Consider the following 13993-nt stretch of genomic DNA (forward strand, 5'->3'; position numbering starts at 1 on the left):
CTTATTTCCATCAGTTATTCAAAGTTTAAATATTACACCAATGTTCTAAAAGTATATCATTGTATATACAAATGTCATGAATGTCTCACAGTCTCCTTTCAGGTCAGGAATATGATGTGATCGAGCTTTTGATTTTTCCATTTGATTAGGGACCTTCCTTTTAGAATGTTCACTTGGAGTTCAGTATTTTTGTGATTTTACTGTGAGATATGTGAAAGAATTTATATTTTCAATTATTTTTTTCTTTTTAAATTATAGCTCTTTAATGGTAAAAAAAACCCCAATAGGTCTTGAATACTAAGCACCAAAAGAATATATTTACATTTATCTATAATGTACATCATGATAATATATTTGTTGCAATCAAGAAAATAGCAGACTTCTTAGCAATTCATCCCTTTTGTTTAAATTGTTCATTATACTCCCGAGATTCCTTTGTGATCTCCAAAGAAGATCTATCGATATAATGAGTATGGAGACCTTTGCAGACTATAATGATCATCCATTCAAGTAATTACAACTTCGAATTTTCACTCAGTTATTGTTTCTCCAAAGTTACACACCCACACACCCTCACACACACAAAATATCTAAAGATGTCACGTGTTGGTATTTCTTGGTTGGGATACGATAGTTCTTTTTCACAATTAAGTTACTGACGACATCTTAATTTCTGGATGACGACTCCAACACGTTTATACAGTATTCCCCTCAACTGTTCACTCGCTAAAATATACACAGCAAAGTTTCGCAAAAATCCGCTCATTAAACATAATGATGTCAAGTCGAAGACATGTAAGATAAGTGATAATTTTTGTATACACTTCCAAATGTTTGAGATGTTTGTGGTAGACTATATGAAATGGTTTCCACAAACCATGTAAAAATATGCAATAAGTCCGAAAATATAAATATTATGCCAATTGTTATAACCGTCATTGCAGATCGACGATAGTTTGACCAAACGACTGACGAGTGAGTTGTCTGATGACGATATATTCTTTGACGTTTGAGTTTGCATGTGATATAGACGACACAAAGTAGTACAACGACAATGGCTAAACAGTAACTGACTGAAACTGTCCATAAATAATATTCCAAAATGTTTTCAAGATTGCGGTGTCCATCCATATCATGTACACAAATACCGTTATCATTCCGTACTGTTTGCCGGGTACCATGTATCCAGGGTATAAAACATATTTGTGTAAATATCATTACCGAAACCGCAAAGATGGTCCAGAATTTAATTTGAAGATTAGATTTACTCCATACAGGGAACATAAATGAAAGGGACTGTTGAATGCACAAGAATGTAGTGATTAATGCTGACATGAAATTGAAAGCCTCTCCTTGAATCACAAAACATCTATATATAACGCAGTTTGGGTAATCTAAGTACCATTCCTTAACCTCAGTTTTGAAGACATTATCCACATTTAACATATGAGCTATCAACTTAGGTATTATCCTCGTAATTGCTGTTAGAGAATCGGATATAGCAAGAAATGATAGTAAAATGGTGACCGTAGAACGATTTTCTTTCTTCATAAACACGGACAATACACCTATGTTTACTACGACTAATATTCCTGTGAAAGCAGTTGCTATGTAAACAAAGTAGGGTGAACTAGCGTGTACATACAAAAAAGTGCCACTAAAAAATCGGAAGCTGACTAGGCACTGTTTTTCTACCGTAAATTTATTAATATCCGAAGCTGATAAGCGGTAATGGAGACTATGTTTCAGTGTAAATTCATGGAAATGTTCCAAACAATCACGATTTTTAAACTCAGCAAAAAATGAAGATTTGCTATCTGACCATGATGATGAATTCTGAAAGAATTCGAACTCACCAAAAATATATGCCCCAGATAATGTGTTTATCAGTATGTTGTACTCATTTGTAAAGCGAACAGTAGTACTGCAGCTTTCAAATCTCATGAAGAATCTGTTAATATCTCTATTCGTAATTTTGACCTTTGAATCCATGGCTCCAGAAAATAACGTCATGCACTTGTCTTCCTTGTCCGGGAAAAAGTATATGTTGATACCGGAAATGAAAGGAATTGCAGCCTTTTCTTCGAACGTTATGTTATATATTTCCAAAGGGTCATTAAAAAATTCTCGAAGCTGTTCATCTTTGCAAGGACGCTTATTTTTTAACCAATAAGTATTATACCTATAAAAGTTATAAGGTTTATAATAGGAACACAGGATAAAATCTGGAATGAGGCAGTTTTTGTCTTTGGTACCAAGCTGAAAGACACCATTTCTACACATGCTACACGTCTGGCAACATCTGAATTTTATATCCTGATATTGGAATTCATCGTTTTCTGAGATATTTTGACGGTATTTGTAATTCGAAATTCTAATTATTCGTTTTTGAACCGGTTCGTTACATTTTATGATGGTCAATTCTATAGCATGTTGAGCATGTTGATTATCTGTTGTAGTACATAAATCCTTCAATGTATGAGACGAATTGATCCCTAATGCCACACTAAAAAAGACAAGGAGCAGTACTATTCCGTAATTGTTCATTTTGGGGAAAACCGAACACTGCATTTCCATTATTTAGTTAAACCTTATGAAATTAAACTCATCATAGAAACCAAGATTGAAATTGTGTATTTGCACCAGACAATCGTTTCGTCTACAAAAGACTCATCAGTGAAAAAGTTTCAACTCGATATGCGCATGCGCATAATATGTACGACACATCTCCACTTCTTTAAATTTCATGTTTAAGTCCATGTTTATATAGCAAGCATTATAAGCCAATGAAAACTAAAACTAATTAATGAAAAGGAAATTATTAATTTCAATTGAGGAAATAGTTTAATTCCATTGTCATTTCTGTGTCATCCGGAAACCGATTACACTCATTAGAAACAAACAATACACTGACAATCAATCACCGGACACTAGCAATCATATTCAATTCAAATTTGTGGGTTTTTTTTGTAATTCAGTTGAGTGTTCTCATTATATACAAACAATACCTTTACCATCAATCACCGGACACTAGCAATCATATTCAATTCCAACTTTTATTTTCACTTGAACTTTGACATTTTGTGAAATGAACACACGCAAATAAATACAAGACATATAGTCACACATTTGATATTCGATTCACGCTGATGACTTTTGAGGAATAGAAATTTTAAGTAATTTAATATTCATTTTCGTCATATACATTCTTTTGATACATCATACATTTTTTTTTATATTATTGTATATAGATAGAAAGATGTGGTATGAGTTCCAATGAGACAACTCTCCATCCAAGTCGCAATGTGTATGTTTGGGATGAAAATTTACATACCAACTTTTCTACAAATCAGAGATAGCCGAATGTGTTCATTTTTTTTTTTGTAATTTGGAAGAAAAACATGTCTCTAATTGTCTCTATGTATTGTAATGAATGCTATCCTATATAAAAGAAAAATTCAAATATTATATATACATGTATATATGCATGTATATATATATTTGAAATATATCATTCAAAATTATTTTCAAGACTAAAGAGATTTGTTGATAAAAACCTAAGTGTCTAGGCTGTTTCTCCACCTCAAACATACCGATATCTGAGTCATGCTTGTTGTTATGTATCTAAAAGGCAAAACAGTTAAATGACAGACAACAGTCTCATAATTTGAAGGGTTACAAAATGGTTATGGCATGATTAAACACAAACACTAAATAAATCCATCATTGATACCAGCATTAAAATTTTGTATTTCCACCAGACGCCCGTTTCATCTACAAAAGAGTCATCAGTGACGCGCCAATTTAAAAAGTAAAAAAATTCAAATGAAGGACGCACGTGCGAAGTTGTAGAGCATTGAGGACAAAAACTAAAACAGCCAATTTTACAATTAAAGCAGATAGACAGTTACTTTACTTTGACCTTTAACCCCTTTTTGATTCGAGTGTCACTGCTGAGTCGTCTGTAGACGAACCGCGTGTTTGGAGCAAGTACAAAATATCAATCCTGGTTCCAATGATGAGTTTATTTTCATATGAGGATATAAAAAAGAAGATTTGGTATGATTGCCAATTAGGCAACTATCCACAAAAGACCAAAATGACACAAACATTAACAATTATAGGTCACCGTACGGCCTTCAACAATGTGCAAAGCCCATACCGCATATAGTCAGCTATAAAAGGCCCCGATAAAACAATGTAAAACAATTCAAAAGAGAAAACTAACGGCCTTATTTATGTAAAAAAATTAACGAAAAACTAATATGCAACACATAAACAAACGACAACCACTAAATTGACAGGTTCCTGACTTGGGACAGGCACATACATATAAATAATGTGGCGGGGTTAAACATGTTAGCGGGATCCCACCCTCCCCTAATCTGGGACAGTGGTATAACAGTACAACATAAGAACCAACTATAAAAATGAGTTGAAAAAGGCTTAACTCATCAGATAGACAAAAATTACAAGTGGATGTGACCGGGAGAATATGTTTTCAAACATATAGTAGTACCTGACTTCATATATTAACTTATGATTAATCATCATGTACAACTATTTTTACATATAAGACACACTTTTCTTGAAGGAAGTCAATTATTAATGTATTTTGAAGTGATTTTTATAATGACTGTCGATCTGCTGCGTAAATGTGTATTCATATGATTCAATCATACTACTGAAGCAATATCATGTGGTTACTTTTTGATACATATACCTCTTATTAAGAAATAGCGTTGAAACTTACAACAAACCATGGTATTCATCTTCGATTTTGTATCTGTCAAAAGACAGGCATGAGCATTGTTTTTTTTCAATTTTCGAAACCAGACATATGGTGTTGTAATAAATATATGATTGACATCATAGTTTGTCAGACAATCTATCATTTACTTGTGCAGTTATGATTGACATCATAGTTTGTCAGACAATCTATCATTTACTTGTGTAGTTATGATTGACATCATAGTTTGTCAGACAATCTATCATTTACTTGTGTAGTTATGATTGACATCATAGTTTGTCAGACAATCTATCATTTACTTGTGCAGTTATGATTGACATCATAGTTTGTCAGACAATCTATCATTTACTTGTGCAGTTATGATTGACATCATAGTTTGTCAGACAATCTATCATTTACTTGTGCAGTTATGATTGACATCATAGTTTGTCAGACAATCTATCATTTACTTGTGCAGTTATGATTGACATCATAGTTTGTCAGACAATCTATCATTTACTTGTGCAGTTATGATTGACATCATAGTTTGTCAGACAATCTATCATTTACTTGTGCAGTTATGATTGACATCATAGTTTGTCAGACAATCTATCATTTACTTGTGCAGTTATGATTGACATCATAGTTTGTCAGACAATCTATCATTTACTTGTGCAGTTATGATTGACATCATAGTTTGTCAGACAATCTATCATTTACTTGTGCAGTTATGATTGACATCATAGTTTGTCAGACAATCTATCATTTACTTGTGCAGTTCTGATTGACAGGGCATAACCAAAATATTCACAACGACACAATAAAATAGGTTTTACATTTAGGGCTTAACGTATTGTATTGAATCTCGTTTGTTGTTGAGCGCTATTCTGCCATTTATATTGGGGTTTTTTTACCGAGGGGAGTTGGAGGGTCATCAGACGAGTTCGTTATAGTTATTGTCAAATGTAAAATGTTTGTTTTTTAAATTTTGGATCCTCAATGATCTTCAACTTTGTATTTGTTTGGCTTTATAACTATTTTGATATGAACGTCCCTGATAAGTCTTATGTAGACGAAACGTCAGGCGTACTAAATTATAATCCTGGTACTTTTGATATCTACTATAAGTATATAAATACTGATAATTGTGACTACAAATTTTGATGCAGTATCTTTTAGAAATGAAACGGAATCTATGTTTCCATATATCCTTATAAATAATAGCTCCCAAATAAAGGCAACAGTAGTATACCGCTGTTTAAAACTCATAAATTCATGGACAAAAAAAACAAAATCGGGGTAACAAACTAAAACCGAGGGAAACGCATTAGATATAAGAGGAGAACAACGACACAACACTGAAATAGATAGGGGGGAAATCAAGAGGTCTGGAATATAAAATGTATATATAAAACATCAAACTGCATTAAATATAAGAGGAGAATAACGACACAACGCATTACATATGAGAGGAGAACAACGACACGACACTTTAATAGCTAAGGAAAAAAATCAAGAGGTCTTGAATATAAAAAGTATATAGAAAACATCAAACTGCAATTTTAATTATGATAAAATATACATTTTAATATAGACGTTTGCAGACAAGGATTGTCATCCATTTATATTATTCCAATCGTCGAATATTCTCAGGATTTTCGCTTTCTCTAAATTAAGTTTCTTCTTATACACACACACACACACACACACACACATACACACACGTACATTAGATATAAATTACAGTCACGTTGTGTTGTCAATTTCTTTAACAAAAAAAATACTGACGACATGTACATTTCTGGATGACGACAACAACACGTTTATACAGGATCCTCCTTAACTGCTCACTCATTAAAATATACACCGCAAAGTTCAGCAAAAATCCGACCAATGAACAACATGATCTCAAGTCTGAGATAACTGATAAATTGTCATAGTATATACGTCTAATTTCATATACATGATGTGATTGTGGTAAAAATGATAATACATTCATCAACCATGTAAAAATGTGTAACAAGTCCGAAATTGTAAATATCATGCCAATCATTATAACCGTCATTGCAGATCGTCGATATTTTAACCAAACGACTGACGAGTGAGACTGATTACGTTTAAGTTTGCATGTGATATAGACGACACATGGAAGGACAACCACAACGGCTAAACAGTAAATGACTAAAACTATCCATGCGTAATATTCAAAAATGTTTACAAGATTGCGGTGTCCATCCATATCACGTAAACAAATACCGTTGTCATTCCGTAATGATTTTCGTGCGCCATCTATCAAGGGTATAAAACATATTTGCGTAAATACCATACCTGAAACCGCAAAGATGGTCCAGAATTTAAGTTGAAGATGCTCTTTACTCCATACAGGGAACATAAATGAAAGGGACTTTTGAATGCACAATAATAAAGTGGTTAATGCTGACATGAAATGGAAAGCATCTCCTTGAATCAAAAAACATATATACGCAATGCATTTTGGGTAATCTAAGTACCATTCCTTAACCTCAGTTTTGATGATATACATGTAGTCAGCATAAAACATATAACCTATTAACGTTGCTAGTATTCTCGTAATGGCTGTTAAAGTATCGGATATTGCAAGAAATGAAAGTAAAATTGTGACCGTGGAACGATTTTCTTTCTTCAGAAATACGGACAATACACATATGTTCACTACGACTAATATTCCTGTGAAAGCAGTTGATATGTAGACAAAGTAAGGTGAACTCAATGGTACATGAACTAATTCGCCGCTATAATATCGAAACTTGACAAGGCACTGCTTTTCTAACGAAAAATTATTTATATCTGAGGCTGATAAACGGCCATTAAGCCTATTTTGCAGTGTAAACTGATAAAAATGGTCCATGCAATCATGATTTTCAAATTCAGCATAAAATGAAAATGGCCAAGGTGAAAAATCAACAAGGAACTGACCGGTAACATATGCTGCATATAATGTGTCTACAAATATAATGTTGTACTCATTTGTAAATCGAACAGTAGTAGCGCATTTTTCATATCTTATGAAGAATCTATTAACATCTGAATTCGTAATTCTGACCTTTGAATCCATGGTTTCAGAAAATAACTTCATGCATTTGTCTTTTTTATCCGGGAAAAAGTATATGTTGATACCGGAAAAAAAAGGAATCACAGCCGTTTCTTCATATGTTATGTTATACACTTCCAAAGGGTCATCGAAAAGTTCTCGAAGATCGTCGTTTTCGCAAGGAAGTTTATACCGGTACGAATGATCATAATATACATATTTCTTATGATATGTATAATCCGGGCAATGAATAATCGATAGATTGAGGCAACTTTTGTCTTGGCTACCAAGCGTAAAGACGCCATTTCTACACATGGTGCACGTTTGACAACAGTTGATTTTTTTGTTTTCATGAAATTCGGGCTCATTGTTTAATGACGAATGTCGACGGTCTTTGTAATTTAAAACTCTAATTATTCTATTTTGAACGGATTCATTACTTTTAAGAATGTTCGAGCGCATATATGTATATTTATTATCTGTTTGAATACATAAATCCTTCAATGTATGAGACGAATTGATCCCTAAGGCAACGTGTAAGAAGACGAGTAACACTATTCCGTAATTGTTCATATTTAGTGAAAACGAACACTGCATTTCCGTTATCTAGTTAAACATTATGCAATTAAACTCATCATAGAAACCAAGATTGAAATTGTGTGTTTGCACCAGACACTCGTTTCGTCTACAAAAGACTCATCAGTGAAAACGTTTTAAATCGATATGCGCATGAGCATAATATGTACTACTAATCTCCACTTCCTTAAATTTCATGTTTAAGTCCTCTTTAATATATAACAAGCGTGATATGCCAGTAGGAAATAAAACTAATTAATGAAAAGGAAATAATTAAGTTCAATTGAGGAAATAGTTTAATTCCATTGTCATTTCTGTATCATCCAGAAACTGAGTGTCCTCATTAGAAACAAACAATAAACCTATCATCTATCACCGGACACTAGCAATCATTTTCAATTAATTCAAATTTGTTTTTAGTTCAAATGAGGAAATAGTTTAATTCCATTGTCATTTCTGTATCGTCTGGAAACTGGGTGTCCTCATTAGAAACAAACAATACACTGACAATCAATCACTCGACACTAGCGATCATATTCAATTCAAATTTGTATTTTTTGTAAATTCAGTTAAGTGTTCTCATTATATACAAACAATACATTTACCATCAATCACCGGACACTAGCAATCATATTCAATTCCAACTTTTATTTTCACTTGAACTTTGACAGTTTGTAAAATGAACACTCGCGAATAAAAACAAGACATATAGTCACAAATTTGATAATCGATTCACGCTGATGACTTTTGAGGAATAGAAATTTTAAGTAATTTAATATTCATTTTCGTCATATACATTCTTATGATACATCATACATTTTTGTATTGTATTGTATATAGATAGAAAGATGTGGTGTGAGTGCCAATGAGACAACTCCCCATCCAAGTCGCAATGTGTATGTTTGGGATGAAAATTTACATACAAAATTATCTACAAATCAGAGATAGCCGAATGTGTTCATTTTTATTTATTTTTTTGAAATTTGGAAGAAAAAACATGTCTCTAATTGTCTCTATGTATTGTAATGAATGCTACCCTATACAAAAGAAAATTTCAAATATTAGACGACATGTATATCTGCATGTATATATATATATGTGAAATATATCATTCAAAATTATTTTCAAGACTAAAGAGATTTGTTGATAAAAACCTAAGTGTCTAGGCTGTTTCCCCCACCTCAAACATACCGATATCTGAGGCATGCTTGTTGTTATGTATCTAAAAGGCAAAACAGTTAAATGACAGACAACAGTCTCATAATTTGAAGGGTTACAAAATGGTTTTGGCATGATTAAACACACCACTAAATAAATTCATCATTGATACCAGGATTAAAATTTTGTATTTCCACCAGACGCCCGTTTCGTCTACAAAAGAGTCATCAGTGACGCGCCAATTTAAAAAGTAAAAAAGTTCAAATGAAGGACTCACGAAGTTGTAGAGCATTGAGGACAAAAACTAAAACAGCCAATTTTACAATTAAAGCAGATAGACAGTTACTTTACTTTGACCTTTAACCCCTTTTTGATTCGAGTGTCACTGCTGAGTCGTCTGTAGACGAACCGCGTGTTTGGAGCAATGACAAAATATCAATCCTGGTTCCAATGATGAGTTTATTTGCATATGAGAATTTAAAAAAAAAGATTTGGTATGATTGCCAATTAGACAACTATCCACAAAAGACCAAAATGACACAAACATTAACAATTATAGGTCACCGTACGGCCTTCAACAATGTGCAAAGCCCATACCGCATATAGTCAGCTATAAAAGGCCCCGATAAAACAATGTAAAACAATTCAAACGAGAAAACTAACGGCCTTATTTATGTAAAAAAATGAACGAAAAACAAATATGCAACACATAAACAAACGACAACAACTGAATTGACAGGTTCCTGACTTGAGACAGGCACATACATAAATAATGTGGCGGGGTTAAACATGTTAGCGGGATACCAACCCTCCCCTAACCTGGGACAGTGGTATAACAGTACAACATAAGAACGAACTATAAAAATGAGTTGAAAAAGGCTTAACTCATCAGATAGACAAAAATTACAAGTGGATGTGGCCGGGAAAATATGTTTTCAAACATATAGTAGTACCTGACTTCATATATTAACTTATGATAAATTATCATGTACAACTAGTTTTACATGTTAGACACATTTTTCCTGAAGGAAGTCAATTATTAATGTATTTTTAAGTGATTTTTATAATGACTGTCGATCTGCTGCGTAAATGTGTATCCATATGATTCAATCATACTACTGAATGCAATATCATGTGGTTACTTTTGGATACATATACCTCTTATTAAGAAATAGCGTTGAAACTTACAACAAACCATGGTATTCATCGTCGATTTCGTATCTGTCAAAAGACAGGCATAAGCATTGTTTTTTTTTCAATTTTCGAAACCAGACATATGGTGTTGTAATAAATATATGATTGACATCATAGTTTGTTAGACAATCTATCATTTACTTGTGCAGTTATGATTGACATCATAGTTTGTCAGACAATCAATCATTTACTTGTGCAGTTCTGATTGACATCATAGTTTGTCAGACAATCTATCATTTACTTGTGCAGTTATGATTGACATCATAGTTTGTCAGACAATCTATCATTTACTTGTGCAGTTATGATTGACATCATAGTTTGTCAGACAATCTATCATTTACTTGTGCAGTTATGATTGACATCATAGTTTGTCAGACAATCTATCATTTACTTGTGCAGTTATGATTGACATCATAGTTTGTCAGACAATCTATCATTTACTTGTGCAGTTATGATTGACATCATAGTTTGTCAGACAATCTATCATTTACTTGTGCAGTTATGATTGACAGGGCATAACCAAAATATTCACAACGACACAATAAAATAGGTTTTACATTTAGGGCTTAACGTATTGTATTGAATCTCGTTTGTTGTTGATCATATAAGAAAATATCAAGAATATATGGACGTACCAATAGAATTGTTAACCGACCGAATTAATTCAGACAATTGCGATGTAGATACTGTTAACACGGAAATCGAAAGTATTTTACATGAAGCGGCAGATTCCGTTATTCCTAAGTGCGTGTTTAACCCATATACAAAACCATACTGGACACCCGATGTTAAGAAAGCTCATCAAATGGAACGGTCAATGCGTAAACGATGGCTGGCAAATGAACGACCCAGAGGAATGAGTCATGAATCGTATAAACATTACAAAAAAGCCAAATACGAATTTCGGAATGTGCAAAACGCAGCTTACGAACAATATATTCAAAAATGTTACGATGACATAAACGAAGCAGCTGAGTGCGATATCCGGTTATTCTGGAAACTAGTAAAAAGATGTAAACCATCAACATCAAGAATTTATCCGGAAATTATCCATAATGGTGATACATGTAATGACCCAGAAAGCATTGCGAATGCCTTTATGGACTATTTTTCAAACATTTGTACAACAAACAATACTGATACTTTTGATGCGTCAAAGAAACAATTTATTGACAGTGCGTATTCAGAGATTTTAAACACCTGCTGTAACTCCAACGAGAACCTACCTGGTGGAGTCATCAAAGAATGTGAAGTGCGCAATATTGTCAAATCATTGATGCGTAAAAAAGCCAGCGGCCACGATAAAATTCAAAACGAACATTTGATATACGGCGGAGAAGTTCTTATCCGTTGCCTTACTTCATTTTTTAACCTAATAGTGAAGAAAGGTCGTGTTCCTTATGACTGGAAGTTTGGTTTACTGGTACCACTTTTTAAAGGAAACAATAAACCTAAAACATCTCCTGACAGCTACCGTCCGATTACACTTTTGCCGTGTGTTTCAAAGGTCTTTGAGCATGTTATAAAAAACCGTTTGCTAATCATATTGGAAACATAAACTTCCCTAACTGTCAACAACAAGGATTTCAGAAGAACCTCGGTTGTCTAACAGCTTCCTTTAATCTACATGAGACCATTTTTCATAATCTTGAATTTTGTAGAAAGATTTTTGTAGCTTTTCTTGATAGTAGGAAGGCATTTGACACAGTCTGGAGACTTGGTCTTATGTACTAATTGTTTCAACTAGGTGTTAACAATAAATTATGGGTAATAGTAAATGACTTTCATACAAATACAAAGAGTGCTATAGTTGTTAACCAGCACCAGTCAAATTTTTTCCCAGTGTTAGAAGGTGTAAGACAAGGTAGTGTGCTGTCTGGTTTACTGTATTTAATTTTTATTAATGATTTAATATGTGAAATTGAGAAATGCAATCAAAACACAGGTATATACAGTATTAATTGTGGTGCACCTGCTCTTGCCGATGACATATCACGGATTGCCACGACCCCACTGTCTCTCCAACGCATGCTTGATGTGTGTTTCGAGTACTCTAGAAACTGGCGGTTCTGTTTTAACGCAAGCAAATCAAGTATTATACAATTCTCCATAAATACAAGAGAAAACAATGTTAACTTCCACTGGTGTATTGGAAATAAGAATATTCCATTATCGAACAACTATACACATTTAGGTATTGAACTTAATTCTCGATTCAAAACAAAGAACAGAACTATAAATGCTTGTAGAAAAGGTAAAAACGCATTCTTCGCATTGAAAGGAGTAATGTCAAGAGCAACTAATCCGTCTGTATTAGTTAAATTGTACAAAACTGTTGTCTTACCAAGCGTTCTCTATGGCTGTGAAACATGGAGTAACCTCAAATCCTTTGATATAACGACGCTTAATTGTTTTCAGCACTTCATTGTCAAACACATTTTAGCTTTAAAAACTTCTACCAGATCTGATATGTGCGAGAGCATTATTGGAATTCATCCGATTATGAGTTTTATTCACAAAAGAAAACTGTTCTTTTTTCAAAAACTGTGTACGTTAGATAACAATTATCTTTCAAAAAGAATATTTTTAGTTCGTCTATTTTCATTCCTCATAGACCCTCACTACCGTCACTATGGATACATTCCGGATATCATTGACATTCTAAGAACATATGGACTTATTCAGTATCTTACTGAATATATTGATACTGGTAGTTTCCCATCAAAAAGTCAATGGAAATCGATTGTTCACAAAACAGTTAACGAACAACAGTCAGTCAACTGGTTAAACCGTATTGCGTTAGATGACAATTTTATGCGTTTTAGAAATATTCATAAAACAGTTTCTATGACAAATTTCTGGAAAAAAGCACAATCGTTTGCAGAAATATGAAATTCATATTTTATTACAAAACTGTTAGCTGATATACCAAATTCATCAGGAGATAAGTGCGTCGAATGCGAAAATGACTTTAGTGATGTATATGTACATGCATGCTGTTCCTGCATTTGCACTTTAGAGCTGCGCGAATTGTGGTGGGATATTATCATCGAGAATTTTCCGCTACAACTTTATTCTGAGCTAAGTGAATATGACGATGAGGATATATATCAAATTTTGCTCGGAAGAATTCCATTAAATTTAAGTGTTGAACATTCTGAGTTTGAGAGACTATGTCACGCCCATGTGGTTCAGTGCTTAGCATTATATGGCCGTTGTGTCAGGCTAAGCAATACATGATATGTCATCAATCGAGATTATAGAAG

The sequence above is a fragment of the Mytilus trossulus genome, chromosome 7 (genome assembly GCF_036588685.1).
Source record: "Mytilus trossulus isolate FHL-02 chromosome 7, PNRI_Mtr1.1.1.hap1, whole genome shotgun sequence".
Classification (NCBI taxonomy): Eukaryota; Metazoa; Mollusca; class Bivalvia; order Mytilida; family Mytilidae; genus Mytilus; species Mytilus trossulus.